Below are 14,816 nucleotides of genomic sequence, written 5' to 3' on the forward strand. Positions count from 1 at the left end.
GCACTTGTAACCTGCAAATTTAAAAGGATTTTTAATTGTTTCTTCATCTTACTCTGATATATTTAAAGGATTATAAACCATCTTACTTATTTTTTGAGGAGATTTTAGTGCAAATTATTAATAAAATGTTTATTATTTTTATATTTAGGTTTTCTTTCTTTACATTTGTCAACATTAAATTTCAGTTTCTGCTTGTCAACCTAGTTACACAGAAAATGAGAATTCATTTGACTTTATATTTGCTAAATATGCAGTTTTCCTCTGAGTTTTGTATTATCAGCAAATTTAACAATCTAGGCCATTTGTAAAAACTAAACCCCAGTAGAAGTCTTAGCAGAAATGACCCTAGTAAAACTCAGGTGGATATTTCATAGTTCAGCACCACCATGTGTGAATACAGTAATTTTTTGTAGTCTTAAACATATTAAAAAAAAACTCTCAAACAGCTAATTTTCCAAGTATTAAGACAGCAGAATTCTAATTCTGATTTTTGGAGGATTGGCACACCCAAATCTTCAGTTTCTTCATATTAGGACATGTGTTGTCATTTGTGAAATTAGTCAACCATTTTGAAATATGTTACAGAACCATGTTTTATTTTTTTTCCTTAACATATTAACTACATTGGTCACTCAGACTTGTTTTTCATTGCCAGCATTATGGCAAAACTAGGAGATGCCTCTTGCCTCTCAGGCCCCTGCCCACAGCACCTTTTTATTGTACTTTTTTATTAACAGATTTTGAGACACTGTCCTAGTCTGGCCTTTGGTTACAGGCAATATGGATGTCCTGAGATGTGTGAGATAATCTCTCATTTAAGAAGCAATTTCTGTGTACTGATGGAAGACTGGAGAAGGAGTGTTATATTACAGCTGTTCAGTTATAGTGCTGTTGTTTGTGGTGAGACTGTGTTGTCAAGGAATCTTCCCTTGTATTAGAAGCTAACACACTAATTTGTTTTTGTCCTAGGAACAAGATTGAAGTGGAAGGGGAAGTGAGACTCTCCCCACTGTGTTAGGATGTCTATTGCTAGCACTAAGTCCGTTCTGCATCAGCGGAATGACTCTAACCCCCAGTAGAGGCTGATGCAGAAAAATATTAAATTCAGGCTAAATCTGAAGTGTTGTGTTTCATTTAAAAAAATACAGGGTTGGTTTGCACTCTTGAAATGGTATGAGCCAAGAATGGTTGAGTGTTTTCCCCCTTTAATGTATTGCCATGCCCATTGTTTAGAGAGGCAAAAGCTCTGGCAGTTTTAAAAATAAAGAGTCTGGAATGTCAGCATCAGCTTCTTTGATGGAGTAGGTGTATTGATGTACAGTTTTACTGCACGGCAAAGATAGCACTAGCTAAAAAAAAAATCCACAGATCATGGAAGCATGTACAATCTATCAGCTAAATTACTGCATAAGGCATATTTCCATAGTATTTGAGCTGTGAAGAACCTAACCTTGATGCTTCTTTTCTGTAATAAATTCATGGCCATATCTAGATGTCTGTTCCAAACATGACTTGTCAGACCAGTATGGTATAAAAAATGCATTACATCCATTGTAAAAATAGGATAACAGATTCTGACTAATTAGGATATTACATTTACTGAACAACTTTATGGCGATTACTTGTCTGTAAAATCCTATAGTTGTAAAGAAGAGAATCTAAAATGCTACATGAAACTCCTTTTTTTTTGTATTCATGTCCATTTATTTTTATGACAGCTAAGAATGTGTAGTCCCAAGTGCTGCAGAAGTTTAGTTAAGCTTCCATTAAGTAAATGTTTTAGTACACTTTACAGAGTTTTCATTCCAGCTGCAGTTTATATTGGTTCTGATCAATCGTTTACTATGTAAATTGTATTTTCTCAGAAAATTGTGACTGCGTTATGAAAAATACCTGCTTTCTGTACAGAAACAAACCAAAATAGCTTTTCCAGAAAAAAAAAACAATGATGATGACAAAAATAAAATAAAAAAAAAATCCCACAATTGACTGAGTTTGTAAGGTTGCTTAGGTGCTATGGGAGCTGTAGTGGGGAAACCTCAGACCTGTTTTTCTGTGAGGTCTGTTCTTCATCTCAGTTTATTTCCCAGGATTCAAAAACAAAAACATGCCCCTTGAAGAACCCAGATTGTTTGAGTAAATGTGAGATGTGCCTTTGTTTCTTCCACCATCTGTAATAAAGCCCATCTTGTTAGTTTTGTGAACCCTCACTGTGTAAGGAAAACAGAGACCACAGGAAACTAGCCAGTCTTCTGTCTTTCTTTAAATTTGTAGAAAAGCTGGAGGAAGATACCAATCTAACTAATACTTGCCAAGAAAAACAGACACCGGGTTTTACTGTTGTTGGTTTATGTTTTTTTTTCAACTTACTAATGTACATTTGTACGGTTTTTCTCTTACCAAGTCCTTGACAAAGTGAAATAAGTAATAAAATCCATTGTATCTGTGGAGTACAGGGACTTGCAAACCTCTGCTGCGTTTGCTCTGGCATTGCCTTTTGTAATCTATCACACCAATTGTTTGCTGCAGCTTTGGTGATGATACAATTGTTTTGCAGCGAGTCTCAAATTTTTCTTTTTCCAGGGAACATGTCATATCTGTTTGAATATATTCTTTGTCCAGAATGAAGGAAAAAACATGACAAACTTGAAGTATTTGGCATAATAAGGATAAGATGTCTGTCTTCAATGAACGCAATTTAACCTGCAGCACAGAAATAATTGTGCTTTTTGGGTCTTCCAGTTGCATAGTTTCCATGTGACCCATTGATTTTTTTCAACACCATTTTCACCTCCAAAATTAAAAAGCTTTATTTTGGTTTTTATGCCTTTACAATGGAAAAAGAAGTTTTTATGAAACTGGATCGCATGTTGCTCTTAAGAAGCAGACATAAAGGACTCTGTTCAAGCTATCCAGTGGATGGTGATGTGACAGACTTTTTCAACAACTGCCTATCAAAAAGACAGATGGAAGGGTCTTAAGAAAACAAGAATAAATCCTGTAGCACTTGCAGTTACTATTGCTAAATCATTCACATCCTTTTTTCTCGACAGTAAAAATTCTATGAGATATCATTAGACTGTTACAACTTATAATGGAAAAATCAATGCAGAAAGAAAATTAAATTTTACTGAGAGCCTTTAGGCAAAATGCAATGTGAAAATGCATTTGGGCTTCCCTTGTGGCTCAGGGGGAAAGGAAGAAATGGAATCTGGGTTAGCTGTCAGTGCACAACAGTTTTTAGAAGCTAGCAAAAGAGCCTGTGAACTAAACTCTTTCTTAATGTATTTCTTCCCTGATTGCATAATAATGTGAAAATAACCACCTTAATCTGATCATTTGAAAGGTCAGAAGTTTCTTCTACCCTTTTAAAAACCAGTCTTTGGTCAAAATCAATGAGTAGATTCAGGAAGAGGATTTAACAGAAGGAAAACTGATTCATCTGCTAAGGTATACAGCAATGACATTTGAACCCCTGGAGAGAAGGTGAGAGAGAGAGTAGCTAAAGTGGAATAAGGTGATTGTGGTATAAATAAAAAAGAAGTCAATCAAAGCTGCCGACAGGCTCTTGGGGAGAAGTGACATATATACTACGTTTGGGGTACTTTGTAATCACTAAGTGGTCATTGTCTCTTGCTGGCAGACAGGTATGGCAAACAAAGTGGCATATGGTAATTACAAACTTAAGGCTTATTTAAAAAAATAAATAAATCCCTGAAGTCTGTACTTTAAGTTTATTGTTTCAGAGTAAGATAAATATTCTTAACAGTTTTCTGTTTAATGCAACAATTTCTTCATGTAGACTTTATATGTACCAAAATCTATAGCAGTCAGAGTCAAGGTTAGAAGACAGTGATGATGTTAGAACAAATCAATTCAAATTTTAGGTAAGACATGACTAGATCTTTTAATATTTGAAATGGATGATTCATTAATAAATTTTATATATGAATAAGATTATTTTAGGAAGGTACTCAAGTGCTAAGAGTAAGCATCATTCAGTAGCCAGTTGTTTTACATTTTCATAACTTCTCTGGTCTATCTAGGTAGTAGTAGCTATGTTCTCTGGGAAAGGATCTACTCATACATACACCCATTATGTTTACATGACCGAAATGCATGCATATGTTTATATAATACATGTGTGCATGATCTGTTTGGAAAAAAAAATGTATACACACTGACTCTTAAATTATGCAACAGTTAACAGTTTTTATTGACACTATTTTGCTATAGAATCAGTATGTTTGTGACCTCTAGATGATCTCCAGTGATCATTTCCAGACCCTATAATTCTGTGATCTTTAAAGGTTACCTAGTTCAATGCCCTGTCAGTGAGTTGGGATGTCTTTAACTACATTAGGTTGCTCAGAGTCCCATCCAACCTGACCTGGATGTTTCCAGGGATGGAACATACATGACCTTGCTGGGTGACCTGTTCTAGTGTTTCACCACCTGCATTATAAATTTTTTTAGTCTTATATCTAGTCTAAATCTACCTTCTTTGAATTTAAAACCATTAGCATTGGTCCTGTCATAACAGTTGATAGAATCAGAATCAATCAGGTTGGAAAAGCCCTCAGAGATCATTAAGTCCAATCTGTCATGCAACACCTCAGGACTAACTAAAACATGGCTTCAAGCGCCACATCCAATCCCATCTTGAACACCTCCAGGGATAGGGACTCCACCACCTCCCTGGGCGGCACATTCCAATGGCCAATAACTCTTTCTGTGAAGAACTTTCTCCTCACCTCTAGCCTAAACTTCCCCTGGTGCAGCTTGAGACTGTGTTCTCTTGTTCTGGTACTGGTTCCCTGGGAGAAGAGACCAACTCCTGCCTGGATACAACTTCCCTTCATGTAGTTGTAGATAGCAATACAGTCTCCCCTGAGCCTTCTCTTCTCCAGGCATAGAACCCCAGCACCCTTAGCCTCTCCTCATAGGGCTTGTGCTTAAGACCTCTCACCATCCTCGTTGCCCTTCTCTGGACACGTTCAAGTATCTCAATGTCCTTCTTAAACTGAGTAGACCAGAATTGGACGCAATACTCAAGCTATAGCCTAACCAGGCCTGAGTACAGGGGTAGAATGACCTCCCTGCTGCTGCTGGCCACCCTATTTCTGATGCAGGCCAGGATGCTATTGGCCTTCTTGGCCACCTGGGCACACTGCTGGCTCATGTGCAGCCTACTATCAACCAGAACCACCAGGTCCCTTTCTGCCTGGCTGCTGTCCAGCCACACTGTCCCCAGCCTGTAGCGCTGCGTGGGGTTGTTGTGACCAATGTGCAGAACCTGGCACTTGGGTGTGTTAAATGCCATCATGTTGGACTCTGCCCATCTGTCCAGCCTGTCAAGGTCCCTCTGCAGAGCCCTTCTACCCTCCAAGAGATCAACGCCTGCTCCCAACTTGGTGTTATCTGCAAATTTACTAATGGTGGACTCAATCGCCTCATCTAAATCATCAGTAAAGATATTGAATAGGATTGGGCCCAACACTGATCCCTGGGGGACACCACTAGTGCCTGTCTGCCAGCTGGATGTGGCACCATTCACCACCATTCTCTGGGCTCGGCCCTCCAGCCACTTCCTATCCCAGCACAGGGTGCTGCTGTCTAACCCATGAGCTGACATCTTGGCCAGGAGTTTGCTGTGGGGGATGGTATCAAAGGCCTTGCTGAAGTCCAGGTAGACTACATCCACAGCCTTCCCCACATCCACCGGGCGGCTCACCTGATCATAGGAGGTAAGATTGGTGTGGTGGTTTAGGCTGGGTGCTGGCTCAGATGCCACTGCACAGGCCACACCTGGGAGGTCCCAAGGGGTGGGCCCAGCCCAGGGGTGGTCACAGGGAACCAGGTATTCCATTTCCCATAATGCCCTACTCCCCTATAAAATGTCCATGCGGGGTCTTCACTTCCTTTCGTCCCCTGCTGCTGCCTAGGTAAAATGGTGTGAGTTGCCTCCCTTGGGCCTGCCCAGGCCCAAGGCTGGGTTGGGGGGGCGGGGGGGGAGAAGAGCCCTGGTGGGGTTTGGGTGTACCCTTAGGTATATTCTGGGATCTCCCTCTTTGTCATGGTGCTTGTGGTTCTCTGTAAAACTTTCATTGTTGTTTTTTATTGTTTGCCTAGTTAAACTTTCCATCACTTTTTTTTGCAATCTGTTTGCCTGAGTTGTTATTTCTGCCTGTGGTGGGGAGGGGATCTGCCCCAACCCATTACAATTGGTCAGGTAGGACCTGCCCTTCCTAAATCCATGCTGGCTGGGCCTGATCCCTTGGCCATCCTGCAGATGCACTGTGATTGCCCCCATGATGATCTGCTCCATAATTTTTCCTGCCACTGAGGTCAGGCTCACAGGCCTACAGTTTGCAGGTTCATCCTTCTGGCCCTTCTTGTGGATGGGCATCACATTAGCCAGCTTCCAGTCATCTGGGACCGCTCCGGTGAGACACGACTGGTGGTAAATGATGGAGAGTGGCTTAGTGAGCTCATCTGCCAGTTTTCTCAATAGAAATTGAATAGAATAGAATAGAATAGACCAGACCAGGTTGGAAGAGACCTTCAAGATCATCAAGTCCAACCCATCATCCAACACCACCTAAACAACTAAACCATGGCACCAAGCATCCCATCAAGTCTCCTCCTAAACACCTCCAGTGATGGTGACTCCACCACCTCCTAGGTCCTTCTATAAAGATTGTCCCCACCTTTCTTATAAGCTGAACAGCCTGAGCTATCTTAGCCTTTCTTCACAGTGGATGTGCTTCTGCCCTCTGATAATTCTTGTGGCTTCTTCTGGACTTGCTCCAATAGGCCCATGCCTTTGTTATACTGAGTATTCCAGAGCTGGATGTGGTACTCACAGTTCTCACCAGACCAGAGAAGAGGGGCAGAATCACTCCCTTGATATACTGACCACACTTCTGATTCATCCTAGGATATGTTTGGCCATCTGGTCTACATGGAAACTTTTCTGGTTCTTGTCTGATTTTTCATCCACCAGTAACTCTCAAGTACTCCACAGGGCTGCTCTCAACCCCTTCATCCCAGCTTCTACTAATACTGAGGCTTGCCCTGGCTGAGATGCAGGACCTTACACTTGGCCTTGTTGAACCTCATGAAGGTCTCACGGACCCACTTCTCAAGTTTTTCCAAATCGCTCTGAAATTGTATCCCATCCCTTAGGCATGTCAACCACACCACATTAGTACTGTTGAAATACATTAAATTTAAAATGCTAAGACACTTGGTGTAACATTTTCTGCATTAAATTCTCCATGATAATGTTGTTGAGGCTTGAGAACATGACATTTCTTGACTTCAGTGTGAGCTGAGAATACTTTAGAGTCATTCACAGCTGAATATTTATTTGAGGATGAGTGAATATCTCAACAGAATCAAAGAAAATTTAGATCTTGAGAAAGATCATCCCACCTTAAGTGTTTTAACATGTCAGTCTGATAACAAAGTGCCTAATCTTTCTGTATATGCCAAATCACATGAATTTCCAGGCTTGTAACTTTTTAGAGATTTTGGGAATTATTTGTCCTAATAAGATGTTGCCTTAGTTTCTACATTTTATTTATAAGTGTAAGTTTATTTGGTCTTTTTTAAAGTGACTTAAATTTATTGAAGCTGTATCTAATATATTGCTTACCTATTAATTATAAATTACTATGTGTAAAGTTAACCTACAAAAAGTACTGTTGCATAGTTATTTAGGAAAGGAAAAAATGCTGAGGTAGTAGAAATCTTGGAAGTTTAAACAATAATTTAAATTGGAAAAAAAAGAGAGATGTTAATTCAAGCATTCAGCTATTGATACAGTATTAAACATTTGGATATACTGGTTTCAGTGAGGACCTATAAGTACCACCTCAAGATGTCTGTCAAAGAAGCAGCAGCTGTGGATGAGGTTTGAAGAGGTGACAGCAACCTGAACTTGGTATGCAAGTTGAGCATAGGTAATGAACTTTTTCAGTGTGAGCTTCTGGCCACAGTTTTCTATGTGTAAGCTAGTGTTTCAGAATAGGAAAAGGTTTGCTATAACATGGAATTATAGCACCAGATGAAGTGACTAAAAGAGCAGCTGAGTAGTGACTCTTGCTGTAGAGCGTTGTGTTAAAATACCCAATAAAATTAGGAGTATCTCTTGAGTTCTCACTGATAACTGTTATGCCATTCCTGGACGAAGTAATGACTATGATGGGACAGATTAATAAACCACAGGTGATTAATACTTCTTGTAGGAGGTTCCACACTGGTGTGTCCAAAGAGTAAATTTATAATGATGTAATGCCCTTTCTTAGATGTGTAATGTTAGCCAAAACATCTAGTGAGAGCCCACGATGAACACTGGTGTCAGACCACACCAGTAAACAGTCTAGAGCTAATATATGGTATACGTTTATCCGGAGTTGCTTATTTGTATTATGCTGTATGTCGGTATTATAAAAATGCATAGATATGAGAGGCTTACTTTTATCACCAGTGCTTAGGAGGCTTGCATTTATTTGCAGGGAAACGCTATGAGGTGCATTGTAGTACTTGAATTTCATGTCTCAGAATGGCAGTCTTCAGTGTGCTTTAGTTATGTTCATGATGTATATATACCCAGTCTTTCAACTTTTGTATCACATATCAGCGTGAATTTGACAGCAATCATAGCAAAACTTATGAGAAGCAATGGTGGAATTGCACACTCAAATCTTTTGCATTGCTGAGATACCAAAATCAAGTCCTTATTTGTCTGATACTGCACCTTTTGGAAATATAATGACAATTGATGTAATAACCACTATGGATTGAACCCTTTTAAAACATCAGAAATTTGGTTTTCAGTGACAGAATTATTAGGACCTAAATCATTTGTTGTCCTGAAACTAGCAATGTAAATTAAAATAGTATTAATAAAAATTAAAACATACTATTTCAAAATGTGAAAAGACATGTAGGTAAGTAACTGAAACAGTTCAGTAATCTATATGAATTAATCACTTCTTCCTGCAAGTATATTTGTTGATAAAAAGACTTTTTTTGGTTTATGATTATGCCTTTTTTTATTTGCATTTCTGTCTTCTTTTCCTGTCTTATGCACAACAGAAGTTACAACTCATTTGTTAAGACCTAAGTATATTTATGTCTATCAAAGATTAACTCAACAACTTGTCTTAGGTACACAACTATAACATTTTTATTTTTCAGTTTCAGGTAATTCTTACTAAAAGCCAGACTCATATATTTATAATTTAAAAAATTGAATATAAGTAAAAGAGATTTTGTTTCTGAATCTGAAATTCATGCCACTTTCCTATGGATATTTTTAGTAGTTTATTTGATATAAGAACTTTATTAAATGTATTTTGTTAATTTATTTCTGTATTGCTTCATTAATGTATTAAAATGTTTTACATGTGAATGTTAAATATATGTGTCTTAGTCCAGAGAGGGAAAGAGACCCAGTTCTTTTGAATATTCCCGTGTTATGAAATTAGAGGCACAAACAAGGCCAAAATATCAACAGCAAGGTTATTTATTAACAGAATAAAGTGGATGGAGAAGGAGTGAGAGAGAAAATAGAGAGAGAGGAGGGAGAGAGAAGAGGAAAGGAATTATATTACCACACCACTCACCCCCCAGGACAGTTTGTGTCTGTGGAGAAGGGTGATGGCACTTTGGTATGGAGATGTTGGGTCTGTGGAGGAAGGCTGCTGCAGGTTTAGCGTGGAGGAGAGGTCATCCCTGTTGGCTGTGCTGTCCTCTGCTGGAGCAGGGAAGGGAGAGATCCCAAAGGCCAATTCCTTCTCTGAGCAGCTTCTTCAGCTCCATGAATTGCAGCAGGCAGAACTTAGGACATGGAGAGAGGGTTCCTCCTGGTCTGCTGCCTCCGGGCTACATGGTGATGTCTTTCCTACTGTGTCTGTCCTTTTCTCTCCTGGTTGGCATTGCCCAGGTTTTTTCCTTCTTCTGAGCCAGTAGTTGTTCAGATCTTTTGTACAGTTTTTTAGGTATGTGTCAAGGTGGTGAATATGCATATTCCACAGAGTATCGATAGCAGTGGCCTCTGCCCATTATTTCCAGGGCAGCTGCAGTCTGGTGAGCAATCTTTATCCTTTGCACCATCCTCCCTTTCGGGGGTAGCTGATGGGTAGATATGATCTTGTCTATGCTCATTCCAGAGAGTCTTTATCCAGTGGCTTCTGCCCAATACACATCAGCTATTGTCTGGGCAAAGAGCAAAGGTGATTTTATCTTTGTTGAGTCACATCAAGAGAGACAGGATTTAGTCTCTCACAACATGTCAACAGTGTTCTGTTTTTTTTTTTCTCCCCCCAGAACACTTAATTGAAAATAGAGGAGTTTAAGAAAGAAGTGTATGGCACTCATGAAAAGATGTAAAAGACACTGTATAAATACAGACTGTGTTTGTATAAATTTTGATAGACTGTGCTTTTCCTAGATTGTTTTATGTCATAGTCACAGGTATGCTGAGACCCTTGCTGGAGTTTAAACATAGTTTTGAAAGTGTTCAGCCCTTAAAAGGAAAATGACAATAATCAGAAGTGTGATGAGAGTGCTGTTGGTGTAACAGGAACTTAGTGTAGGCAGTGCATTTGGCAACAATAACTGATAATATCTTCCTCTCCTGCCTGTCATTAGGATTGATGTGAACTGCAGGGATCCCACTTCTGCAGTAATGGAATACTGAGATGTAGAATACCTCTTGGTATCCTGAAGTGTTTTCTTGTCCTAAATAAAGTTTAAATGCCTCAGATTTAATTTTGTCTTTAATCTGCAGGTTTGCTTGAGTAAAATGAGGGGCTTTATGGCATCTACCAACTCTTCATGATACCCCTCAAAAATCACCACCAGGGAGAAGTTCAGTCATTCTCTACCTTTGTATGGAGAAATGGCATTAGCCAGTAGCAGTACATAACTTTAATAAGTTTCTGTTTATTTCTTATGCCATCACATTATGTGTGTTCATGTGTGTATGTTCAGGGTTATCTGGTTCAGGTCCAGAGGGGAAAAGTAAACAAAAAAAATGCCCTGCAAGCTTAAATTCTGAGACTAAAGTGACAGAGCATTAGCACAGAAAATTCCCAAAATTCAACAAAAGTATGGGACAGACTGATCTGTTCAGAGTTTTGTAGTATTTTACCTTTTAAACTAATTAGATTTGAATGTGGATGACACCAGGTAAATTCTGCCTTAAAGAGATCAGTACCATTACATCCTTAAAATGAATGGTATTAAAGCATTTTTATAGCAGTTGCAGTATTTTATGTGATTGAAATACATCTTTTCTGAACATAGTTTTCCATCTGTTCCCTGCTCTTACAAAAAGCTGCCTAATAACACATGTACAAAAATAATTAGTAAAATAAGCAATACAAATAAAGAATACCAGGAACAACCTCAGGTGCAGAAAATTGATTTTGAGCCTCTTCTTATATGTACAACAAAGGAAGGAATTTATGTAGTTGGTACATGTAGGAAAATCAATGATTTTAAGAAAAGCATGTTTGTAGATATAAATCATGGTGATACAGTAAAATGAAATCTCTTGACTATGCAGATTTTACAGATGTATTTAATATTACTCATCTCTACTTCTCATATAGCATGTTTTTGTTCCTTACAATAGACTTTCAGATGATGTATTTCTGAGGATACTGTATCAGCACAGCTGTCATTTATAAAGTCATATTAAAGTTAGAGATCTCAAATCTAAACTAAGAGTACAAAGAACATTAAAAATCATAATCATCCTTAGCTGGATCATGGATGACTGAATGACCTTTGATTTTTTTTTAATGTATTATTTTAACAGTTAATTTTTTCCCTCTTCCCTGCAAAGAGCTGTACTTTGGTTCTAGATAGCTTGGTGTGTTTCTCACTGTGAAATGGGCTAGAACCTATGCCATGATTTTACATTTCAGCACTAGTTTATAAGTGTAGTCAAATGGCTTTTAGTTTTATTACTTGAGATTTCTGTACTCTGCTTTTGTGAGTTGCCATACAATTTGAGGGAATAAAAATTAGTTATGCATATCTTGCCTAAATTTATTTTTTTAAAAAAGGTGTGTGTGTGAGATGATTTCTACTAATTAAACTGGTTAGACAGAAATTTACAGTGACAAAATTGAAATCAGAATTATAATTCATTAAATAAATACCTTAAAATTATTAATCTACCAAATTAATAGAACAAGATACTTGGTGAAACTGTAAAGTCAACACTAAACCAAACAATTTCTTATTTATTTTGCCTTTAGTAAAAGAGCAAACTCCCTTTTGAGCCAAGTCTGTGCTGTAACATAAATTGAATAATATCGCTAGTGAAGAAGAAAGTGCAATAGCCCTTATTGGATATGACATGTTTTTGTACTGTCGCCCTTATTGTATAGCAGTTCCTTTATAGTGAAGAGAAATATTATCATCTATACTTACAATTTGTATCTGTTTCATTAGGGGGGATGTCTGAAACCAGTCAGATAAATGGCATTTTTGAAATATGTATTGGTTTCCAGCAAAGAAAAGACTGCAGAGACTAGTAATGTAGATCTTACAGATATCTGTATTTAGACAACATGAATCCCATTCTTCAGTGTAAATTTTGATCTTAAACTCTTGCCAAGTTGAATTGCTCTAATAAGTAATTATTATACCATTTTTAACATGAAGGGATTAACTGAAGAGGATGCTATAGGAGATCAAAGAATAGTGAACCTGTTGAAAGATCAAGACATCTGGTATGACAAATTTCCAGGGACTAAGTATAGTAATGTCAAGAAACTTCCTAAAGGCTTACCCTTTCCATAAACAGAGCCTTGAAATCAAAGAAGGTCTTAAAACTTGAGGTCCTTCAGGAGGTATGGGAGGCTGCTCACAAATGAGTACAGATGTAGATAAACACCTTTAAAGAGCAACTGAAGACTGGTACAAGTAGCAACAAAGATAAAATGGTACAAATAACATTGTTGTGCTGTCATAACAATGCTGATGTTATTAAATAAATAGCATAAAGACCAGTTGATCACAGGGATAGGATTATATGTGCCTAAGAATTCTAGGCTGTAACAACTGAAGAAAGGCCATGTAAAACTTCTTGGTACTTGAGAACTCCAAGATGGAAGTGTGTTGCCAATCTTTGTAAAGATGTTCCAGGGACAGACCTATGTATCTGTATGCCTGACATCTCTACTGGGCAAAGGACTGAAAGTTACTGTCAAGGATCCTGTTAACACACGTGGGATAAACAGGAGGTCATGTGGCTTAATGCCGTATTAGGATTTTCACCACAGAGGGACTAATTGCTTTGTGGTTAGTTTTTGATCTGACTACTCTGTGCCAGAAACGGTTATCTGTCTTTAATTGCTGACATCTATGATACCGTATTGCTGTCAGTTAAGCTGCAGCTTACATAAAAAGTAATACTATGACCGACTGTGGTTGGATGAAAATTTGCCCCCAGCATTAAATTTGCCAGACCAGCTCAGATGGAAGTAAATGAAAGCTGTATTTACAAGCAAAACTACAATCCAATTCAATGCAATGAATATGTACAAAATGTACAGTATATACAATATTTACAAGCATTTACAATTAATAAACAGCCCCCCTGGCCAAAGACTGGGGGAAGCAAATAGCTTCTCCTTCCCTGCCCCGCCTTACCCCCTTGTAAACAAAAGGGACAAGAGAAAGAGCAGAGGGACATTAGAACTTAGCCAAAAACAATGCAGGTAAGGTAAACCAGAAGCCAGCAGAAGCACAAAGTTAGTATCTCCCAGCCTGAGGAATTGAGGAGAGATATTTTTTTCGTAAAGCTAGTTTAATGGTATTGTTTAGAACTATCATTGTTTTCCTTTTTACACTCAATAGTGATTTATTTACATTCTGCTATTTTCTGTTTAAGAAGATCTGTGGAAAAATTTTTTAAAGGCATAGCCTAAACTACCACACTGACTATGATTTTTTTTAGAATTCATACATAATGTTCCCTCTTGTTCATCTTTGTGAACCATTTTCTAGCTTATTATGAAGAGATTATGTATCATTATACAGAATCATTAACCATTTAATTGATACCTTGACATTCCAATTGACTTTCTAATTGATGTTTACTTTCACTGCACCTGTTCAACAATTAATTTTTATGTGCTTCTTACATTGTAAGAGGTTCTTTTATCTACAGCTATATGTATCTTATTAATGCATACAGTGCTTGGCATTTTAAATCAACAGTCTGTTCAATTCTGAATCACTTCTTTTTTCTCCATATTCAGTATACTATTCTGAACTTGAAGGGGAAAGATTAAGATAAACAAAATATAATGCAGTTATTACTTTTCCTTTTTTTTTTTTTTTGTAGCCCAATGATAGGCATCATTAGGATACTGTGCTAATATTGTAATTATTAATGCAAGTCTTGCAAGCCATATCAGTGTCATTGCTATATTTACTATAACAATCTTGTATGCTGACCGGGCTGTTATGCCTGTGAATACATATTTTTTCATTTCATGTCCTTATCAGTTATGCCTGCATTGTGGACAGACTAAAACTGGAAATGAGGGAACAGCAAAGGCAGGTAGTGGTCCGTGAAAGGAGTTGGGAGATGAACATTACAGCAAGGTGGAGACAAGGGTGCTGTCCCATGATACTTGGGCTAGATAAAAAGAACAGGTCTCTGATAGTGCCTGGGAACAGGCAGCCGCCCACAGTACTGGGGCAAGGTCAAAATCAAGCCAGGAACCTGTGCTCAAAAGTGGCTCCTAAAGAAAAAAAAGGCTTTCCCCATTGAAGCTGTC

Source organism: Dryobates pubescens, chromosome Z, assembly GCF_014839835.1.
Source record: "Dryobates pubescens isolate bDryPub1 chromosome Z, bDryPub1.pri, whole genome shotgun sequence".
NCBI lineage: Eukaryota > Metazoa > Chordata > Aves > Piciformes > Picidae > Dryobates > Dryobates pubescens.